General features: G+C 34.0%; 1 protein-coding gene across 1 annotated transcript in view; it reads right to left on the reverse strand.

The window, feature by feature from the left end:
- Window positions 1-22,370, reverse strand: part of LOC126781668 (uncharacterized) — a 396,382-nt gene that overhangs the window by 69,414 nt on the left and 304,598 nt on the right. The gene's annotated exons all lie outside the window — the stretch shown is intronic.

The raw sequence follows: 22,370 nt of genomic DNA on the forward strand, positions 1-22,370 counted from the left end.
GAGTCAATGTAAACGGCGAGTACATCTCACACCTTCGATTTGCCGACGATATCGTCATCATAGCAGAGTCGCTGGAACAACTCACCGAAATGCTGCGTAGCCTAGGCGAGTCTTCCCGGTGTGTCGGTCTCGGCATGAACTTGGACAAGACCAAGGTCATGTTCAATAGGCATGTCGTGCCGGGACCGATATACGTCGAGGGCAAACCTCTCGAAGTTGTTAGTGAATATACCTACCTAGGACAGATAATACAAGTCGGTAGGAACAACTTCGAGAAGGAAGCCGATCGAAGAATTCGCTTGGGATGGGCAGCATTTGGCAACCTTCGTCAAGTCCTCAAGTCGTCTATACCGCAATGTTTGAAGACGAAAGTCTTCAACCAATGCGTCTTTCCTGCCATGACATACGGTGCCGAAACGTGGACACTAACTGCGGGACTAGTCCACAAATTCAAAGTCGCTCAGCGTGCTATGGAGCGAGCTATGCTCGGAGTATCTTTGAAGGATAAGATCAGAAATGAGATTATCCGGAAAAGAACCGGAGTCACCGACATAGCTTGCAAAATTAGCAGGCTGAAGTGGCAGTGGGCTGGTCACGTATGTCGTAGGACCGATGGCCGTTGGAGCAGACGAGTCCTAGAGTGGAGACCGCGAATCGGCAAGCGCAGCGTAGGGCGCCCTCCAGCCAGGTGGACCGACGACCTTAAGAAGGTGGCGGGCACCAACTGGATGCGGAAGGCGGAGGACAGGGAGCTTTGGCGCACCTTGGGAGAGGCCTATGTTCAGCAGTGGACAACGATTGGCTGTTGATTGATAGTTTCTCATGAATTATCTTCAATAAAAATCAACTTCACGTTTTAAATTATTATATTTAAGACAATATAATTTTATTAATATAATCCATAATAAGAAATAACAAAAACATTTTTGTTCTTAAAATGAATACAAAACATTTGAAAGTTCAACACAGACGATCTACTATTAAGCCTATCTAAGTCAGTGTGATCCGCCGTAACAAGTCACTTGATACTTGGTCGTCGAAATCGTATCGGCTATTGGTCTTGTCGGAATATAATAATAAGCCTAATGATACCTTTAGGGAAAAGGTGTTAAAACGTTTATTGAAATACGTCAAAATTGAATTGATAGCTTTTTAACAAGCCGATGACCGTTCGCTTAAGATATTTTAAACGTTTCAAAAATACTTTGAAGCTCCACAATTACTAAATTATAGGTACATGTAATTTTTAAAGAAAAAATAAATTGTCGTTAGTAAAAAAATAAACTCTTTGTATCGTTTTTATGATCTAATATGGACGTGAATAAGAGAATAAAAAAATAAATTGGATTATTTGATCTTATTAATTACAAAAAAGAATATTATTAAAGCGCTTTTCAGAAAACTAAAGCTTAAGTATAGCGACATATATACTTACATATAAAACAAAACATTGTTTGCTTATAATGGGAGGGTGCATCTTGAAACTTTCTAAAAATAATTTTATGAAGTATATACTCATTATATATACACTACTGGAACTAGACAACGAAACGTAGTTTTTGTTTTATAGCGTAGGTAGTGTTTTGCGGTGGAATATCTGATGAGTGGGTGGTACCTACGCCGACGAGCTTGCACAAAGCCCTACCACCAGTAAAATAGTAGTAATGATAATATTTAATATTTATGCGCAGCTTCATATGTTAAGTAGAGTCCCGCTTACAAAACTTGGTCGCGTCGGATCTGATAAACAATCAATATTTCATCGGATTTTTATATCATAATTATGTTCATATATTCCTTCAGATTAATTTTATTTCTACTAAATACTACATAATATAAATATTGGTTTCTGACGTCAGATTTTTAACGTAAATGAAGGTTTAACTAAAAATAATTCTTAGAAAAGTAACAGCATATGAATGTCCCACTCTTGGGCTAAGGCATCTTTTTTTAGGAGAAGGTTTGGAGCTTAAAAATCGGTTAAGAATCACGCATTCTAACTACTAGGCCATCTCGGCTTAATTAAAGCCAATAAAGTTCATAAAAGGTAAGTAAAGGTGAAGGAAAACATCATGAGGAAACCTGAAAGTGTCAAATTTCACTGAAATCATGTGTATTCCACCAACCTGCATTGGAGCAGCGTGGTGGAATAAATTCCAAACCTTTTCCTCAAAAAAAAAGCAGAGGTGGCCTTAGCCCAGCAGTGGGACATTCACAGGCTGTTACTGTTACTCTAACCACGACATATAAATTTTGTAAATGCTTAATAAATATGAATTCGTTTCTTTTTTATCTTATCCGGATTAACCAGATACCAGGATTCGTAAGGCTACCGTAGTTAATTTAAGATTAAGCACAGCATAAATGTAAAATGAAAAATTTACATTTTCTCCTATATATAAAAATCGGTTCCATAAACTAATGTTATAATTGACTTAACACATGAAAATGCTGTCCTGGTCGTAAATAATATATTTATCACTGCATTTTAAAATATTAATAATTATCGAATAAGTGTTTCGATATCTCGATCTTACGGACTCCGACACGGTGCTCACCTTTTGATTATATAGACTCAGACAACTTGACAGTGAGATACAATTAAGTATAATGGCCAATGATCGAATGTCAATTATTTTTAAAAGTCTTTAATCGACGATTCCTGTAATCGCTAAAAACGGGAATCGGCGAAACCGTTGTTCTCCGCCTCGAATATTCGAAGCGACGCTGACGTCGATAATTTCAGAGTCGCGACAAACGGAGCGCTGGACGTACGAAGCTATCGATTTATTATTAAAATTAGTCTGTCGCACGCGCACAGCTTCCTGCTTCCAAATTGCTTATAAAATTGGCGAGCGCTCGTGCCGGTCCGATGTTGTTAATGATACCAAAAAAGATGATGTGACTTTATTTTTCAATTATGTCCCGAGATTGTTGGATAGAAAGCAATTTTTCTTGCATACTAATCTGGACGTAGGCCTAAAGAAACCTCGTGTAACACGTAACGGTAAAAAATCTTTCAATTCGCTTCTTCATCATAACTGCTGTGTGATTAATATACAACCCATCGAGTAATCAATTAGGTATTTTATTATATCCAATTTAAGCTTTTTTCTCACGACTTCTCGCTTGGTGAATTCACTCGATCATGGAACACGTGTAGCATTTATCCTAACGGAAACCGAAACGAGAAGAATGAAAAGATCATTAATAAATATTTAGGTAAGCATTACACTTATTTTCTAAACGAGTTCTGTAAAAATAGAACTTGGAAATTCCATCGACATCATAAAAAGTAGTAAAGTAGCTGCTTGTAAATGTCCCACTGCTACGGTAAGGTCTCCTCTCCTATAAATGAGAAGTTTTCGGACTTATTTATCATAATAACCATACTGCTCCAATGCGGGTAGGTGTACACACATGTTGAAGATTTTCATTCAAAACATGCAGGTTTCCTTACGAGGTTTCCTTCGCCGCCGAGCATGAGATGAATTATAAACACAATGTAGTGTATTCATTGGTGCTTGTCAGAGTTTGAACCTGCAATCTTGATCACGTGTTCTCTCTCAAATCTAATCCATCTCGACTACGACATCAGATATGTGCCCTTATTATCGATTAATAGAAATTAAGCAGAAAGGTTTCGGCTAACCGGTTCACTAGTTCGCCGGTTACGTTCGCCGCACGTGTTACATATGCATATCCAATAACTTTATCGTTAGGTTCACATTTTGACATTAGAAATCTGTGACATGTTTGGCAAGAATGTTTCGACTTAAGGCTTTGGGGACGCACGTGCCGGTCAGTGCGCATGCGCAGATGTATCGCGACACCTGCCCTAAAGTTATTTGTTCCCTTTCACACTTACAGTAAAAATATATATCTATCTTTTTCTTTTAACACGCACTTTTAATTCCAACAAAGTGTACGCAAGCACGATACCCAGATCAGAGCCACTGCATGTTACTTATGTGACCTGTTTTATAATGATATAGTCTAAAGTAGTTTTTATCTCTCATTAGTATTCTCGTTGCGATCGTTCCAACCCTGCAGTCTATAACCATGTTTAAACTAGAGTCATCAACATGTTCGGGAGCTGTTCTAGACATGCCCATATTGGGCACACGATTATTTGTCTGGCCATCATTAAGCGACAATTTGAAACTGACAATGACTCTTTTGTAATCATCGTATAATATCGCAGTTCTCATTATGAGCAATGAACGAAATAATGAATGAAATCCGTCACTATCATAAACTTTTTACAATGTTACTAAGTAAAACGATTTTAAATTCATTACAGAAAATTATTGATAACAAATCGAAACATGTCTCTCGAAATGTCGTACGTTGATGTTACTTGCAATAAATACAGCGATGTAAAAAAACATACCGGTAAACGAAAATCATTACAATTTACACTCTTATAAGGACAACGACATTTTGCGTCAAAATATTTTTATTCAAGAGTTAAACTAAACTAGAAAAGTAAGTTACGGTCCATTACGGTATCTTGGAACAAAATTAAATGGTGATACGAATGGCCTGATAAATGATTAGACGTTGATTAATGATATCAACACGACAATAGCTCAGCGTGATGTGCCGCTTGCTGCGTAAATTAGACTCACAAGGGCGCCTACGGGAGCTACGATTACTCGCTCAGAAGTGCTTGCGTATATTATTTTAACCTTTATTTTCAGGCATTAAGGCATATACTATTTATTCATACATATTAAAATTAACTTCATAAGTTAAACATTTGGTTGGCCTTTTTGCTTTCTTGCCGGCCAAAATTTGGCCGATAAAGACGGATATACGCTGAGCGAGTACATGGAGGAGATATAATTTGAAGATCGTAGTTCAGCTCAACTCCAACCGCTGTATTTCAACCGCCATCGATCGGGCAGTCTATACCTATTTTTAACTTCCCTTTAGTAACTTTTCGAAAAAAAAACAGCTAATATTTAAATGTTGTATAATATGGTAGCGCTTCGTGCAGGCTCGTCTGACATACTATCGTATACTCAATAGATATTTAACCGTGAAAAAAAACTTTGTAAAAACCATAGCTATGTTCCGGTTTAAAGGGTGAGTAAGTCAGTGTAATTATATGTACAAGAACGAAACACCATATTTTTCATTTGCAGAAGTGGTTCGAACGTTTACAGTACCAATCCTTACGTGATACGTGTTTCGGTGAAAGTCAATACTTATCAAAAGGTGGACGATGTACGTCTATTATAAAAATAATTGAAGTAAAACTCAAAACAAGACTAAGAAGATATATATGTCCGAAATGACTATAACGAACAGCTTATATTGAAAGTCTTATCTCGCATTAACTTTTCGCAGATATAGTGGATAATTGTAGTCGTACTCAGTTGAATCATTATTCTATACTAAAATCAATTACAATTACCTTTATTAGCCATAACGCCAGAGCTCATCTTTATAGCTATATTTGTAAAACGAGCACGAAGTAGCAATATAAATAAAACTAATATGTAATTTAATAATAGCCTTCTCATAAATGTACCGAATTCCTTTATTTAATTTAATAACCGTCAAAAATTCGCATAAAACTCCCTCACACATAAATTTCAAAACTTTAAAGCATCTTTTAATTACGATCAAGCAAAGGAAATAATAGCCCTTTAAATTGATATCATTAAAATGTTACTTTTATTGGCTATAACATAAAGATCACGTGCAGTCATCGATTACCTGCAAGACCACCGACATAGGATCCCAGGGAAATTCGCTGAGACGTTACAATTTAATTAAGAGCGGACCTCTAATTAATGCTTCCCTTACCGCTCTGTGGCGCTTAACGTGTGATTGAACATCGGTTTGTTTTGACTGGGACGCAAACCTATCACGAACTTAAATACAAATCTGTTTAACAATGTGTAAAAACGAATTCGATCTACAATAACATGGGTAACGTTCAAATGAACGTTAATGATTTTGGATGAGTAAAATTATAACGCAATAAAATGAAATGTGAAAAAAAAATTTCGAATGTCGCTTATCGTCAGAAATACATTCAAATTCGTTATAACAATAAAGCTTCCCAAGCGCTCGGCCGGAGTACAGAATAAATGATGGAAATGTTATCAGCAAAAAGATCTCCTTCGCCACCGGGTAAGTGATGTCTTAATAATGACATAAGGTTAAAATATCACAAGATACATCTCGACCGCTCGACGAATAGGCTGAACCCAAACCGACGACAAAGGAACACTGCCCCAAGTATTTTGTCACTGTTAAACTGATCCAATCGGTTGCTTAGGCAAGAAATATCTATAAAAACGATGCACCGACATCCGAAAGGGTTGAAACAAATTTTTATTAAAGGCATGCGATTATCTGTGCCCGATAAAAAATCTAATAAGGACAACAAACCGACTTCTTACTTCCACCATCCGGCTACCGCACGATACATTAATGAAGAATGTCACGAAAGGTTCTCTGATTTAATAAAAAATAACTGTAATTAACCGTCTATTTCTACTGACCGAAGTCGATATTACAAAACGAATAAATACACACAAAAGTAATGAAGCCAATAGAAACGTGTAATTTTAGATTCAAAATAAGACATTATACCAATTGTTTTTCATTGGGGTTTTTTTATGAATAAATTATGTGGTTATTTTTAATTGAGCGTGTAAATAGAACGTCTGGCGTTTGGTCGATGTGTTTTGTAGACAAGTAAATTGCTACATTTAATTTTTTCAAAATTAAGTAATTTCCAGATTTAGTTTTTATGTACGTATTCAACTTTAGCTATCTGTACTATGGTTTACATGTAACTCTGTCGTCTTGCTAAATTGTGAAATTATACACACGTTACAGCCGAAATGGACCCGTTAGGCTACGTGAATTTTAACCAAAGATAGCGGGTTCAAGCCCGGCCAAGCACGTGGGTTTTGAAGTGATTATATATATTTTTTTATAGAATAGAAAGACGGACGAGTATATGGGCCACCTGATGGTAAGTGGTCACCAACGTCCATAGACATTAGCATTGTAAGAAATGATAACCATCGCTTACATAGCAAATGCGCCACCAACCTTGGGACCTAAGATTTTATGTCCCTTGTGTCATTACACTGGTTCACTCACCCTTCAAACCGGAACACAACAATACCAAGTACTGGTGTTTTGCGGTAGAATATCTGATGAGTGGGTGGTACCTACCCAGAAAGCTACCACCAGTACAGTATTTATAATTTATTTCGAGCTTAGCGGTGAAGTGCTGATTTAACCTATGTGTGCCCAACAGTGGGAAATAAGTTTGCTATTACTTTACTTATAAGATAGTTAAAGTCAGAACATAAATATTATTTTGTGTAATTTTAAAAAGAATAATGCATTATTCAACATGTGTATTACATAAACAACGATTACACCAAATTGATTGCATTCTGGTGTCATATTCAATATTTTTATCCCGCGCCACCCAGCGACCAGTGATGAATGTAATATCAATTAGAGCAGTTTCCGAATGAAAAAAAATTACTTTCATTTCTCAATTTACTAAGTGAATTCGTTCGTGTATTGGCGTATGTCATTTACTGTTTTTGCTTTTGGTCGGTTTGGGCGGTAGGGTAATGAAGAAAGCGATGTGTTCATTTCGACATATTTAAGGTTCCAATTTATAAATATATAAAATAAATATATAAAATATATATATATATTTAATCAAAGTACTTAGTTTATACAACTATTAATACTAGTTTTCGCACAGTTATCAAAGAGTAATTATTAAAAATTTTAGAAAAACACGTGAATTAGCGTTTTTAGAATATTTTATTTTAATTTCTAAAGTTTTTTTTTTATTAATTACACCAAAGCTCATTAGTAAAATTTCTAATACTAAACTTCGATGCTGAGTGCATTTTGTATTAAGCCGTTGACTATGTTTTTCCTAAGTGTAATTCTAATTATTGTTTCGCTAAAACATATTATGTCTCGAGTTAAAAGTACAAAATAAAAATATATAAATATAGTTGAATTTCAAATCCTTTATTTGAGGCTAAGAAGTATTATGTAAAATATGCATAACATTTGAGCCATACAAACAAATATTTAGACTCTGATAACTGCTTGTTTTAACGCTGGTAACATTTTATTATATCTTTTCGCTACGTACGAACGTAAAGCTCTAAAATTTCACTAGAAGCAAATAGAAGTTATATTTTCATTTTACTAATATTACGTAAATTTAATATTATTAAATGTTACACAACATGTATTGATTATGTTAATTAATTTATTTTTAAAATATGTAATAAATAATTTTATATCAATGTGTTTTTCTTCGACACAGCAGCGAGAGTGAATGTGACACGAAAGTAATGGAAAATTCCCACCTAGCCACTGCTGTGCTTTTTGATTTATACAGCGATTAATCAAAATAAAAATAAGCTTTATTAGGGTAGGCTCACAAGAGCTTACTAATTTATCATAAATCGAGTAGAATCGACAAGAATCTAGTAAATGAGCTGCAGAAATAACGTATACATAAATGTTATTATAATCACAGATTGTAATGGGGGTGATGTGGTTGGTGAGCATTTCAAAGTTTACTAATTGGTTTAGTGTGTGACAAATGTAATGATTGTGCTGTTCTCGGCAGCCATTTTGAGGTAAGGTGGGCCAACTGTACAACGATATACTTTAGTGAAAAACTAGATGCGCAGACACTAAAGCGTTCTCTATTCTCTGACTCATAATCTCGGACAACAACCCAACACGACAGGAAAGAGATCAGGGGCAGAACCAACTATACATACTTTCTAAGGCACGAGAGTGAAACACTGCTAGCCACCAAAGTTCTTGTCGATACTGTAAATTTCTCGACAAACTTATTAATATTATTGGTCTGACCCGGGATTTGAACCAAGAATAATAATAATTGCTTAATAAATAGCGATAATAATAATAAAAAACGTATTATGCAAAAGTATATTCGCCTTAAGGGCGAAGTTTAAAGTCCACGTTTTTAGTTCATGCGACAATGTCGGTCCACGTGTAAACAACGGACCACAGTAACGCGTATTTTTTGTACATTGATTTATTGTTTCATGTTTCAAATTTGTTTTTACGTCGCGCCACACACAGCCTTCGCGCGACTGATATAAAGTCATTACACCCTTACCTTTTACCTTTATCGAAATATTTCATAATTGACTCAATGTGCCGCTGATGTTGATCATTAATATTCTTAATCTGTAACAAATATCATGACGAATAATAATAATTGCATTTCTGTTTTTTTTTAAGTTAAATTAATACTTTTTTGAATATCCAAATATTATAAATTAAATTTAAATAATCATAAATAAATAACAACACTCGGAAATACGGTTACGGAGAGGTTGGAAGTTTTAGAGTTTATTCTACCTTCCGCGAGTTTGAAGATAATATATGCGGCAGAATTTCATCCGAAATAACATGTAAATTTCATCACGATTCTTACTCCAATAACTACCACATAATATCTTCCTGGAAACGCCGTTTAGCGTTTCCAAGGATTAGAAGCCGCATCTTCGGATAAGATCCGGTTATTCTCTAAAATGAGATGTTGCCTCTTTGTTTATATTTTTATTACATAAATTATGTTTTTTTTTTTATAATATTAGTAACAGCCTGTTAATGTCCCACTGCTGGGCTAAGGCCTCTTCTCCCTTTTGAGGAGAAGGTTTGGAGCTTATTCCACCACGCTGCTCCAATGCGGGTTGGTAGAATACACATGTGGCATAATTTAAATGAAATTAGACACATGCAGGTTTCCTCACGATGTTTTCCTTCACCGTCAAGCATGAGATGAATTATAAACACAAATTAAGCACATGAAAATTCAGTGGTGCTTGCCCGGGTTTGAACCCACGATCATCGGTTAAGATGCACGCGTTCTAACCACTAGGCCATCTCGGCTTATTTTTATTTTATAGGTATTTTATAATATAGGTAGGTGGAATATGGGCCACCTGATGGTAAGTGGTCCGAACGCCCGTAGACATTGGCACTGTAAGAAATGTTAACCATCACTTACATCGCCAAGGCGCCACCAACCTTGGAAACTAAGATGTTACGTCCCTTGTGCCTGTAATTGCCTTCACACCGGAACACAACAATACCAAGTACTAACAAGTTTTATATTATGATAATTAAAATAAAATCTTTCTGTGATTTTAAGTAACTATTACAACAATTCATAACTAAAGGAAAATATGAAATTAAATTATCACTTCGAGCATAAGATTGTTTTTTAAATTCAGTTTCGGTTTTTGTTTTGGTTTGTGTAAATGTCAATTCGACAAAGAGTGTAATCAGCATCAAGACTTTATTATTTCTTAATAAAGGTCTTGGAGTAAAGGTGGATACATATTATTATATTCGGCGTCGAATACGATACGGCGCGGAATCGACGGCTGTCAATACAAATACAAAATACGCCAAATCATTATAATAATGGCATTTAATAATTAGTATGAAACTAAACCCTAATCTCGAAAATTGGCAAAAAAACAAAAGTCTGCCTAAATATAATAGAATTAATAATAATAAAAGTAAGACGCCACCTTTATGTATAGCTAAAATAAAGCTACCGCGAGTCTTCATAAATGCCCTATGAATGTTCCTATGTAATTGGCACCTTACTTAAATGCTCTCTCGCCATTTTGGAAGTAAAACCAGTGGATACTTCTTTTGAATATTAAAGTGCTTCTTTATTATGTAAAGAATTTTTATACTCGCGCGCGGTATGGACCTTCGCTAAGCGGTCGGGTAATTTCACGAAGACTTTATACAGTGGCTGTATTAAATGACTCGGCTTCTTTTGCGAATGAATATAAATTCGTAATCTTGTTTAAGTGCATATCTCTGCTTGTAGCAAAAAGTATAAAACTTTAAGTGATATGAGGTAAAAATTATATTTTTATAGTTTAATTTAGTGGAATAACTTTTTTATATGATCTCCTTTTCCAGAAATGCATATGTGCATTAAAGTTATATTATGTACAATAAAATTATAATAATTAAAACTATTCAAACCAGATTTGAAGTAAAGCGTAAAAGGTTTCAATTAATATGCCTCACTGCCTTGCATTATGTTCTAAAGCGATCAGAGCAACAAACAAGTTTTGGAGTTTTCTGCAGCTCGAAATCTGGTACACACTCCCATGGAGTTTCGTCTCGTAAAGGCGTTAGCCCTGCGCCTGAACTCTTTCCAGACGTGTTGGATTTACCCTCTCATCGGATGAACCGGATATCCGGATATTTTTTTTATTTCTAAGTCATTATTATTGTTAAATAATTAAAATAGGTTACCGTGATTATATTATTTTGTGAGCAATATGAAGTAATTGGTACAAAAATTGTAATCTATACCAAAAATTTTAATATGTCTTCATGAAAAAAAAATCATAAATGCAAATTGGTATGAAATAGCTAACAAATAGTTTAACTTTCATAATAATTATCAATTTTATTAAAAAAAGTCTTTTGACTTACTTCCCGCTGATCAATCGATCTCAGACAATGATCCTAAAGAGCGAAAAATCAATTCTTATCCCTTTCTACCGAATAATGATTAAGGGAGATAGCTTATTTATGCATCACTTACAAATAGATATCCCGTGGTTTCATCATGATAAATGGGTTGAATTCTACAAAATAACTTCAACAAAGGAATATTATTACGACAACATACCGCTACATTATTTAACTATTATTTTTTTTCTTAATTATTCATCAATTTAATAATTAATTATTTGGATTTACAATTACAAATTTTAAACCAAGACTATATCCTTCTTAAACTGCGTGCATGGCATACGGATCTCGGTTTTAATTAGTCGTATTGTCTTCATGGACTTAGACAAAAACAGCCAGTAAAACTCATGAGAAGTTAAAAATTTGGATCCATTTTATTTATTTACAGCGTCATAAACCTTAGATTACTAATTAGATTTATAAACATTTTATTAAGGGAAAACTTTCAATTTTAAAGATTTAAACCCGAGTGTTCATAAAATTTTGTCCGTTCGTGTATTTTTTTTTAATTTACAATTAGAGCGATTCATTATGAATATTAATTATTCAATGAATACTATGTTTTGTTTATTAATTTTTGTTAAACTTTTGTGATTAAAGATTACAAATTTATTACGCGTCCAAACAGAAATTCAGTATTATTGTGTTCCAGTTTTAAGCGAGAGCCATAAGATCTTAGTTCACAAGGCTGGTGGAGCATTATGTCTTTGGGCGGCGGTGGCCACTAGCCATCAGGATGTGGTGCCACGTATTTTAAATACTAAAAAACAGTGCGTATAGTACACAAATAGACTAAAGGTTTGTAACACTAAGCCAATATATTCATACCAGGGAGTTATTAAGGCTTCATTTAAATAAATAAACCGTATAGTAATACCAATATCTGGTTAGTAAAAATCTTACTCAATCATTTATAAAAAAAAAGTTTAAATAAATACAAATATATTAAGTAATAAGCAGTGAGTAATTACACAAAACATTTAATAATAATAATAATGTCTACAGTCGCAGTCATTGTATCTTTTGTCTCAATTGTACTTTCAAATGTTTATGTTGGCCAATTGTATTGACTTCGTATTGATTGCAGTCATTATGTAATTTATGAATTTTGATAATTGTTAGTACGCGAGACATTGAAAATACCTTTATAATGTTAGTAAGAGATAAGTTATTATTCGAATTCAAACAATACTTGTTTCTTGTTATATGCAGTTAATAAAATCCATACAGGCGATTACATTCGCTTATTGAGTAGGAAACTAGCAATGCTTGTAATAGGACTAATAAAATCAATAATTTATAGTATTCTTGGGGTGAGTGAACCTTTCATTTTCTTGTGTAGTTAAGCTTATTGCTTCGCATGATCGTCTGGGCACTTTTTGGAAACAAAATCAAATTTGAAATCGGCTCAACAAAGGCGGAAATATGGTAAGCATATTGAATCGGTTTTTCAATTTTTGCTTCAATTTCATTAAAAGTCCGTACATGTGCTTTAAATCGCTTTCGCATTAGCAGTTGATCTACTAAAATCTCTTGGTCTGAACCCGCTCTTAACACAAAAAATGCAAACGATTACAGTTTTTTGTCACCAAGTTATTTAAAATGCTTTATTCGTGCGTCTGTAACAAAACGAAGCACGTAGAAATCGGAAGGATCAAGCAACCTCCGCGGTCGAGAACAATACAGTTCTGGCGCCAACTTGTAACAAATTATCACACGTTCGGAGTAATGACGTGAAATTGTAAATACGTGACGAATCAATGAAGTTTTTATGAGAAAAAGTAAAAGTTTCAACCTATTCCATAGTGACGCGTATTCGGAAGACAAATTTTGTCGTGAGCTGAATTAAATTTCATATTTTATGAATGGATCCAGTTCCAAGAACTCGTAATTGTTTTGATTAAATGCGTTTTATGCAACGTGCGCTCAGCCAGCCGCTTCGTATTTTCTTGAAACTTTGATTTCGTGGTACTTTAGATTCTCGTGCGGATCTTTTTAAATACTTCCACATTTTCGAAGAGAAAATGGGAATAGTTTTGAAGTTCATGTTGTTACCCACTTTTTGTTAAAATAATGAATGCTTTGATAAAAAGAATAATTGTTTCCAAATAAAATGTAAATATTGCGGTATGTGCAAAATGTAAATATTGCGGTATGTGCAAAAGGTTGTAAGTACTATTAGAGGACAGCTTAATTTTAAAACGTAACTTATGCTTTTAAGCCCATTTAAATTAAAATAATGATGAAAAATCAGAATTTTTGTGTATCGTCGCCAGTTTATATGTCTTTCAGATATATCATATATATTCAATCAATATTTTGGTCCTAGTTTATAACAGCCAATATGCCCAATCTTTTGAACTAGCTAGCTAATTGTGCAGAATATATTACAGTATGTATGTACTCAGCGCTCTTTTTACTCAGTAAGTAATTACATATTACAACGGAACGGCGACCCAATAAGACTGAAGGATGATCAGACGTGGGACCATGGATCTTTGCATACTTTATTGCTAAATAAAGTCTAATAATTTATTTAACGAAAAATGTAATCAATTTTGAGGCCTTTACTATTTAAATTATTAGTAAGGCTTTGTGCAAGCCCTCCTGGGTACGTTCAGGTTCATCAGATATTCCTTCACCAAACAGCAATATTTAGTATTGTTGCGTTCTGCATTGAAGTGTAAGTGACGTCAGAGACATAACATCTTAGGTCCCAAGGTTGGTGACGTATTCGCAATGTGAGCAGTGGTTCATATTTTTTACAGCGCCAATGTTTATGGACGGTGGTGACCACATACCATCAGGCGGTCCGTCCGCTTATCTATTTCATAAAAAGGTCAGACTTTGGATTTCATCTCAAATATCTGCAGCTGTATAAATTAAGCAATAGGCCAACGTACAGTTACGTCATGTCGTCAAATTATCTGTGCGTTATAATAATGTTTCGACATACAATTAGAATTAATGACTAAAGTCGACTGTTTCCTAAAAACCGAGATGGCCTAGTGGTAAGAACGTGTGATTCTTAATCGATGATTGTGGGTTCAAGCCCGGGCAAGCACCACTGAATTTTCAATTAAGTACATTACATATAATATTTAATAAAATTTATAAAGAAAGAAAGAATACGAAAAACATTTTAAAAAATATTACTAATCTTGGTAATTTCGTAAGTGTCGTTGATGCAAAGTAAATGCAGATACGTATCTCGAGATGGCTATCACTTGCTTTGACAAATAAACCACCATAGAACCAGCAAGAAATATAAGGTGAGAATGAATTAATGAGACGAGAACTCCAACAAGTATTTATAGGACAAAGCTGGGGTGCAGCGTTACATAGCGGGTATCAAGTTGCAAATTTAATACGCTAATTTTATTTCAAGTTTGTGTATTTATTTTTGACGTCGTAGGAGATAGCTTAGAACATACATACGGACAGACTCGCTGTATAGATTTATTAAAATTGCATGTTAAATGTAAGAATTAAATACTCTATTTTGGCGTTTAATCTTTGTAAAATGATAATTGTTATCTTTGTGTACGATCACTTATTGGATGTAGTTCCTTTCTTTTCATTAAAGTCTAATAAGAGAAGAGAAATAGGATATTTTATTTTAATATTCTAATTGGTATTTATTTTATTTCTGACACCTGAATATTTCTAATACGGCACGTATTAGAAACGCTTCTTAGAAGATTAATTCCTAAATTTGCATTACCATCTAATTTGATTATACTTCCCACATCATCCAATAAGTGCCGCGAGTCGTATTAGAAATCTTAGGTACCGATTAAAATAGGCACTACGCGCATGCGCGAAGTCGGTCTATAAACGATTGCAAATATCTATGCCTAACTAGAACCTGCTGCCGTGATTGGAGGAACGCTGCGAACACTACGCATACGGCCGCCAATAGCAGGCAGTGGCGCAACAATAGGCTGGTCTACGCCTGTAGCGAAACGATCTCAGACTGCTTAGAATCTAAATGTATACTAAATAGCTTTTAAGCATTTAGCAAAGATACCTCAATCAAATAACATTTGAATTTCGTGAACCCACTTTCATTAAATCATTTGACCTCAAAAAAATATACAGTATATCAGACGTATAAATATTTATCAAGCTCATAATGCACCATAATACGAGACTCTTCGTAAGCAAAAGACATATTTGATTATCATATTAATTAATATGTTATACAAAGTTATTCGTGTTGTTTCATAACATTTTCGTTTAAGAAAACTTTGTGTAATCGATAAAGGAAAACGTTTTAATTTATAACATCGTTACGATCGGTAGCCGCTTTGACCAAAACCGGTGACACCCGCTAACGGGACCGTCGTAAAAAGTATAACTGAAACACACCTGTTCAATAAAAACAACAGACGAACATATTAGTGCTAATAAGATTCCAATATATTAAGTTTTAAAGAATCCTTCCCGGAGCAAGGTATCCATTACTATAATAAATATAATAGATATATAATAGATATTTGTATTGTCAAATAATAAATTAAAATCATTGATAAAAAATAATAATAAATAAGACATTTATTAATCAACACAAGATTATATCGATGATAAAATAGCGTGGAGTTAGTACTTATTGACTTTGAGCCAAGATATATATAAATTTAATAGTATTTGATTGGCATAACTTTGTAAATGAAATGCTAGAAAAGAATTATAGTCTCTAGAATCTACATTCCGAACAGGTGGTGGCTTTACTTTTAATATTATCCTGTAAAATGATAATTCAAAAGTACTTGTAAAAACCTACTTGAATAAAATATTTTTTGATTTTTATTAATGAGTCGTCTTTAGGGATTCCAGTTTCCTTGAAATTACTCGATGAAAATTTTGCTCACCAATTTACGAATTAAAGTCCCTTGAATTTCTACATAGCTATGGTTTTATGGCGAATTCTGATGAGCTCGAGTTAATTGACATAACACCTTAAACACCGATAATCGTTACGTCGTCGTCTAAATTGAAATTGTTAACATAAATCAGACTCAATGCTACGTACAAGAAATAAAATTGAACCTTTAAAATAAGGATGTCGTAAAATAATTAATTCTTAATTGTAATGACAGGTTCAATTAATCATCGAGTATATTGGGAGATACGTAGAGCTTTAAGGGGAAGAGATATATTCAACGTCTTTATACTGATTTAAGATAATAAGCTTACAAGCTACAGTGACAGTGACATCGTGATGGTAGGATTTGATTTTACTGCATGGTTTTGTAGCGCCTTTTAACTGCTTTGACGTTCTAGTGGCTGGCTTATACTGTTGACTCGTGAAATCTCAGGACTGAATACCGAGTTATTCTTTTGAATAAATCGGAGTAGCAAGCCGGACTTGAGTTACGCTCATGACTCGAAAAGCACCTTCGGTCATGTTTGATTGCCGTCTTATTAGACTATGAGAGTAAGTAATGGAGATAGAATAACACACTTTGGTGCACTCACTATTTACTCATCTCCTGCACATCAAGCTAGTCTCCGTTGAATGTGCCTCAGCCGAAATTGGTCAGGGGGCATTAATTATATATTTTTAATTTCGAATTTTAATAATAATAATTTATTAATAAGTTTTCTGTGACGTGTTGTTACGGCACAGAGCAGCTAAAGCACCATCAGAAGCATTCACAATAAGGTGGACAACAGGCAGGCGGCCGGAACAAAAGTATGCCAAGGTATTTTTCGTAAACTAATATAAACACACCGCGCCGACCTCGGACAAACGAGTTAAAGGGAAAGCAAATGATGATGATGATAATGAATTAATAAGACTTGTCTATTCCCATTCAAAAATAAGCTATCACAATAGTATGTGGTATTATTAACATTAAATGATTAACTACCTTCGAGGATAGCGCTATAAAGTATCTATGTACGTTGCCGCGAAGCGCCAACTTTTATGATGAAAATAAATAAAATTGCCACGCGCTGTTCAGCTGCACCTACATCGACGTAAAATATATTTACTAAGATAGCTATTTATTTCTTATATTTTTTATTGAATTTTGTTTTTTTATTTATTTATTATTTAAAGATTATTGTGAAATAAATATTTTTGTTTTTAACGAGCAACACTTGTCGAGTTCCACAAATGAAATCGATAAACATAGACTTATACATAGTTGTAGATATTTAGCTCATTCAAAATTACCAACAATCAAGGCTAGAAGCAGGCATTTACAGTTCATTTGAGTGAATCGCAAATTACTCTTAGAGGCAATCGCTTCGGGCGCTTTGGTCCGGACTGTACACGAATGCGCATGTCGCGTGGTTACCAGCTATTAACGGCGTCTGGCTACTACTCCTAGTAGATATGCTATAAATTATACGAATTATACACTATGGAGGTACGCGCGCGCGTGATATATTATTGAATGGCAACACTAGAGAGCCTCGGTGTCAGCATGCGCAAAATTATACACTCGACTACGACGTTCGCGCGCAACAACTCTAATACCCGTATACATAAATGCGCCGCTTTTTATTTTTGATTGTTATTCGGTAAATGATAGCCCTCTAGAAGGCTTCAGAAATTATTGCTGTAACTAAGCATAATTTAGAGTGCGCGAGCGCAGTACACAGTTTGTTTCGATGACAATCGGAATCTGTCTGTGTCTGCTGTCGACGCATTGTCATTTATTTGGCTTGTATGTTGTAACTAATATATCACAGCTGACAGCAACTAGCAGTTTTTGAGCTTCGTACTTAATATACAATAAATGGTGAATAAATACCATAAACATTGGTTCGTTTTTTTAACTGTTTTTTTTATAAAATAATAAGTTTAAGATCCAAGCGTGGAATGTGGAACTACAGAGACTATAATCTTTTAATAAATTTTCATATCCTTAACAAAAAAAAAGTAAAACATTTCTTTACAGTCTAATTATTGGTAAAAAAAATGTACAAGTACCTCTTAAAGTTGACGATAATTTTTATCAGAATCATACTCTTTCAAAGCTGTGACGAATGAACACGCGCAACCGACACGGTTATTAAAGATATCAATAAATTCAGCGAATGACATCGTAATTATAATGAAGGCTCACTGAAAATGTCTGCATAATCAAAGAGCTCTGATAACGGTGGCCGGTCGCCTCCGTCCATTAAGTAAGACTCTTTGTAATCCAATTAAATTATAATTTAAGAATGAAATTACACATTGTCTTTAGAACGTCATATCTTCGACGATGTTCAGGGGTCGAGTAATATGGTAATAAATAATCTATAAATTACGCAAGCGATTGACGTCCTTGTATAGTATTTAATAGGCTCCGTAGCGATAGATATATCTCCGATAATTACTGATTAATGAAATTCAAATATTCCGAGACACGTGCAGGCAATTTCTCTTATGGTTATTAAAAATATTAATGGATAATAGTTTATATCATTTTGACAGTTTAGCGTAATAATTCATCCGTTGAGCGGTAATATTCGGTCCGAGAATCAGATCGAGATATTTGTGTTATAAATATTGTATTTTTAATCGTTAATATGAAGCGTTGAATTAATACCGCGGGCGTTTTCTCGCTAATTAATCGTAAGCTACCGTATTATAAAATATATCGGCTCTCGCGTTGTAGAAACTATCTTGATCAATTCCTACACTCGATGGCTTATCATATCGATTTAATGGGCATTTCTAATCGAATACATATATTGACGTATAGAAAGTGTTTAAAGATATTTTTTTAAATTACTTTGATTAAGTTGTTACCATAACATATAATCACGTTTATGTATGGATATGAAATTTAATTTATAAAAAATTGGCTTGGCGGTTTGTTCTGGTAAAACACTATTAACTTGCGATTCAACGCCTATAGAGGTAGTAATCACCGACATTTATGTGTTTTTTATTATTTAAATGCTACACGCGTACTATATTATATGATGCTTCTGGAACGAAAACATAATCACGTGTTCATTACGATTTACACGTCGGTGATATCATCATTATGTTGTTTTGGTGGTAAGTGGTCACCACCGACGATTGACAATGGAACTGTGAGGAATATAAACCTATTATAATGTTGACAACCTTAAATTCCTAGATGTTATAGCGCTTGCTTCTATAAGTATATTAGCTCACTCGCCGTTTAAAATAAACAGTTTATTTAGGTAATAGAAAAAACTGTTTGTGGTATCAATCTAAAAAACTAACACATTACATAATGTGCGAAAATCATTAAAAAACTTCAACAGCGCAATGATTTACTGGCCACCTGGCTACGTAAAAGTCGCAGGTTCGATCCTGACCCCTTAGAATATTGGTATCACCTCCTAATCTAAGCTGTACGTGAAATTATAGAGGTATATACGAAAATTACATTTACAATTAAATGACTCTTTAAAAACAGACATATAAATCTATTTACAAAAATAACGACTACTCACACTAATAAACATACACAATATACACATAATAAGTTTGCACATCCACGCGAACACTCACACAAAGATACTTCTATAAAATGTCGAATCCATAATACCTGTTAACCTCAAAACGAGAAGATTATTTAATATTTGGTCATTCAAAAATCGAACCCGTGACGACTAATTCCAAATGGGCGTTTAATAATCAGTCGCACCACAAAGAAAATGAGTCCTGTATTATCGTTATGACTAAATTATAAAAGTACATCTACATAAAGAGCAGTGTTTGTCAAAGTTTGTCATTGCAAAAAAGGTTGTATACAGCGCCATCTACAGATAATACCGGGGATTAATAACGGGGTTGAAACTGTTTCAACGATTTTAGTAACAGCATGTTAAGGGTAGAATATAGATGGCAGTAGAGTACAGATATAGGGGTTGAAAATCAATTGTATTCTTGAATTTATTTTTGAATGATTATTCGTTATATGTATTGCACAAATTATATCATATGTTAATTTAGTTTTTAAAATATTCGTAATTTATTTTATTTATTTAGCATTCGCTTGTAGCGCTTTATGAAGAGTTAAGTATAACAACAATTAGATAGAGCTACAGGAGTGTACTAATTAATTATTAATGTAATTGAAGTTATATTATCGACCACCAATCCCAAAGCCCTGGGCTTAAACCACAGATCAGGCCAATAAATAAGTTATTGGGTTTTTCCGTCAAAGATTCTCAGTAGAAGCCTGGATTCTGGAAATTGGAAGTATGTACCCTTTTGTAATAATATAGGTAGGCGAAAAAGCAATTAGGTCGAAGATAGTAAGTGGTCACCATCACCTCTAAATACTGGCGCAGTAAGAAAAATTAACCATTCGTTTCATCACCGATGTGCCACCACCCTTAGGATCTGTTATGTCCCTTGCATCACATACCCTTCAATGCAGAACACAACAATACTAAGTATTGCTGTTTGGCGGTACAATATATGATGACTGGGTGTTACTTACCCAGACGAGCATGCGCATAGCCCAACCACAAACTGTACTTCTTAATATTGCTTAATTCGATTGTGTTTCTGACCGAAATTTATTATAAGTTCGATCTCAAGTTAGATATATTATGTATATACGAATTTATCGTATAGTAATTGGTTGGATATAAAAGAAAAGCAAACACCGATATTTTTAATTATATATGTACACATATAAAGCGGACAAAAAAATAAGCTACTGGCTGTTGATAGTAAGTCGATCGAACTTTAGGTACAAAACGCTCTCATCCCTCAGAGAGAAATCTACATATTGTACGTAGCATAATTAATTATTTAAGTACATTTTGTTTTTTTTATTAATTTTATTTTGTCACAAAAACTTATGTAATTTGTATGTTTACTAATAAACGAAATTAAAAAATATCTTAATTTTGTATATAAACTGTCACATTAATTTCATTACGAATTAAAAACTGAGAAAATATCTTATTTACCTGCAACGGCGTGAAACGTAGCCTCAGATTTGTCGCACACGCCACACACCTGCCTATAACCTGACTCCACAGTACTAATAAATATATATTTAGGTCTGCAATAAGAGAGAAAATATATATATCAATTAGTTATAAATAAAAGCTTTCGATATCTTTAAAGGTATGACCTCAGGGTAATTAGGAGAGATTGACTATTGACGTATCGTAGAATGTCGGCTCACTCCAAACACCTGTTCGAAACAAGACGAGGTTCCGTGACATCAATTCGTAGACCATTTCAAGACCACTCAAGGTTCACTGATATTTTGAGTGCGCCGAACATTATCATTAATACAAAAGTATATTCAGTGACTATATTAATAAATTAAAAAAAATAATTGCAATATTGATTGATTAGTATATGTATATTACTCAAATGATATTGATCTATATTAATATATATACATATCATATACATTTAAAAAAATGCAATTGCATTTTTATATACCGTAGACATTTTTTTTAAACGGGCTATACAAAAATCACAAGCATCCTTCGTTAAAAATGTTAATTAAGCTTAACAAAAATATGATACATTTTGATTAATAGAATAGATAGCGCTTTGGAAGATAATTACTATTTATTTGTATAATATTTATACAACCCAGAATTCGAACGCGTCTCCGATCTGTAGCCTTAGTAAGCGAGCCACTAGACCAACGAGACAAATACTAACAATTGCAACATAAAAGAAAAACTGTTTTCTAAACGTTCCATCTAAATATATTATGCAATATCCTTATGTTATGATTTATAACATCTGAGTTAGAAAGATATTGAGCATTGACGTATTCTGTAATAGTTACGCACACGCCGAACACCTGCCTGCGACCTGACGCCGCGCTCCAATTATGCCA

Source organism: Nymphalis io, chromosome 4, assembly GCF_905147045.1.
Source record: "Nymphalis io chromosome 4, ilAglIoxx1.1, whole genome shotgun sequence".
Classification (NCBI taxonomy): domain Eukaryota; kingdom Metazoa; phylum Arthropoda; class Insecta; order Lepidoptera; family Nymphalidae; genus Nymphalis; species Nymphalis io.